Consider the following 2,866-nt stretch of genomic DNA (forward strand, 5'->3'; position numbering starts at 1 on the left):
TCTAGCTATAGTGGATGAGCACATAAAATTTTATAATGCCTACTGGTTTTCTGAGGATGAATTTCACTTCTAACACTCTAAAGATGTATATGATTACAATACATGGATTTGCTGAAGTTCTGCCAAAGCCTTTAGCAAAATATTCTTGATACAAAGGGGAAATGTTGTGGAAGGAATTGGCAAGTAAAACACAGAGAGGCAGCACAATGGAAGTAAAATAATGAATTTACTCACCAATGAGGGTCGATTGCACATAAGCAGTGCTTAGATTGACCCTTGCTGGTGAGTAAATTTGCTATTTCACTTCGATTCTGTAACCTCTGTTTGTTCCACCTGACAATTCCTTCAACAACAGAAATAAGGGTCAGGAAAAAGCTGAAAGATAAGGAAAGGGACTATGGTATTCAAAATCACATGACACATGTATTACAGAGGTTAGTATAGACAGTTCCACATTAAAAGTGTCCTGTGCTTTTGTTCTTGGCTTGAAGCAATCTCATCTTTTATTGTACTACACAGTGAGTTTTCAGGGGACAAACGTTAGTACAGAGCAGGGTCAGCAGCTGTGTCAGATGAGATCAGGGATGCTGAGCATTAAGGATGCTCTTTCCTTGTGCCACCCCAATGCCAGAGAAACACAGCACTAGTGTTATGAGGGGCAGATACCTTCCTAGCAGGTTCCTGTAGCAGTGAGCTGACCGTTTAATAAATCAAAGGGACTGACAGGTGTGAGAAGGGTGAGGGTGTGGGGATAAAGAGACAGGATGGGAAAAGAAGGGGGAAGAGAGGAGACAGAGGGACAGAGAGAGACACACATAACTTTGGGAGAATGATGTAGTGAGGAAGAAAAATACTGCAGAAGGGAAAAAAAAAACTTTGTAGGAAAAGAGTCACTTTTTCCTTCAGCACAGAGTATAAGCAGAACATTTTAATTTCCCTGCCAACCCCGACCACAGACAGCCAAGAGAGTGAGTGAGAATGGACAGAGCATGTCCAGGAGGAAGACTCTTCACTGACCTCACAGAAACCAGGTATGGCAGTGAAGCAATTTTCTGAGGAGTAAATTACAGATTTTCAGGGAGAGTGAAGAGAAGTGTGGCTCCTGCCCTGTGTCTCTGGTGGCTCTTTGTCCAGAAGAGGTGGGTCTTTTAAGCACTCACAAACTCTCCTTGCATGGGCTTCTCCCATGAGGCCACACTGCAAATATACACTGAGCTTCCTGGTATCCAAGAGCCTGGAGACCAGGACAACACTGAGGGCTGTAGGTTGCTCTTGTGCTCTTTCCTTCAGTGAGTCCCAGCGGGGAGCTCTGGGGCTCACTAAGATCAAGCTGTTGCAGCCCTCTCTCTCTGTGTTTAACATGGCTGGGACTAGCATGCACATCCTCTTAAAGATGTAGGACCTTAAAGGCTGCATCCACATGACCTTTGAGAGTAGCGATCTCAGCTCAGTTTCACTTGAAGGACACTATAGACAGCACTGTAACTTGGGGTCTCTAAATTGATTTAGTCGAAGCCCTAGGTCATCACACTTCCCCTGGGCATGTGACTCTCCCCTGGCTTTCAATCTTGGCTTCCTGATTGCACTGTGCCTCAGATGCCTGTGTATGGGTTTTCCTGAGCAACACAGGCCCAACTTCCTCGGATTCCTTCAGGGTGTGGACAAAGCCCTCAGGAATCCCCTAAAAATCATGGCTTCACTTGGGTGGAAGCTATACCCAGAGCACACTCAGCACGGGCTTCTCAGGCTGTGGAATAAGGTGGGGTTTATTTTCAGAGCCTGGTGCTATAATGTTCTTCTATTTTAGTAAGGGATCCACAAAACCCCACTCAATACTCATGATTTTGCTTCAAGTTATTGCTCTCCAGACACAGTGTATCACCCACTCTCCATGCTGCATGTTTCTAGAAACTTTTTATGGAAACCTCACATTTCTCATGGTGTTGATGCTGTGCACTTTCCTGCCCCTCTTTGCCTGGCACCCTTCCAGTGTTTCATACAAGCCTTGTTATAGACCCACACACCATTACCACAGGAACCTCACCAGCAGTTTACAGGTTTCCTACAAACCTCGAGGGACTTAAGTGGAACCGACCCAGGTCAATGTAGAATTTTCTCCATCAGTGCTGCACCTATGGAGCGATAAAGATGGCAGATTTGTCCATCTTTAAATTTTCAAGAAATTGTCTCAGCAATGTTTTATAGTTTCCATATTTTGATAAACTCATCACTAAATATTTCAGTTTGCATTGAAATCTGTATCTATCAGTTCAGCTGCCAGAATGAAACAGCACAGACTGTGCAGATAACACAACAGTAATGCGATTTCTCAAGATCTGGAACCAGATGCCCAGGACCAGAGTTTGGGCTGCATTATGGCTGCTGTGCTTTAGGTCCTTGGCTGTGCCGGCCCCATCCTAGTGCCTCACACCATGGCCATCTGCAGTTGTGCCTTTGTGTGTGTGTGTTTGTGTGTATATTTGCTTCCTGGTCTCTCTCCATGTGTACTGACACCCTGTCTTATGGGGCACCAGTAAGCCTGGCTGACAGCCACCCCATCTTGAACCACCTCTTTCCTGTGGCTGGTTCCAAACACACTTCTCTCATGTGAGATGCCAGGGATTTCAAGCTCGATATTTGGATGAGTTGAACACAGAACATTGTATGAATGACATTGTTCTGCTTTTCATTTGTATTTTCTTTCAAAACATACAAGAAACACATTTTATCACACAGCAATTTAACCTAACATAGTAGTTTTCACACCTGTTTTTCAAACTTCATAAATCTTATGAATTTTAAAGCCTGAGAGTGCATAGATTAATGGAAAATGCTTGTCTAGTGCACACGAGCCCAAGTTTTGATA

The sequence above is a fragment of the Fukomys damarensis genome, unplaced genomic scaffold (assembly GCF_012274545.1).
Source record: "Fukomys damarensis isolate Sample0158 unplaced genomic scaffold, DMR_v1.0_HiC HiC_scaffold_3, whole genome shotgun sequence".
Classification (NCBI taxonomy): Eukaryota; Metazoa; Chordata; class Mammalia; order Rodentia; family Bathyergidae; genus Fukomys; species Fukomys damarensis.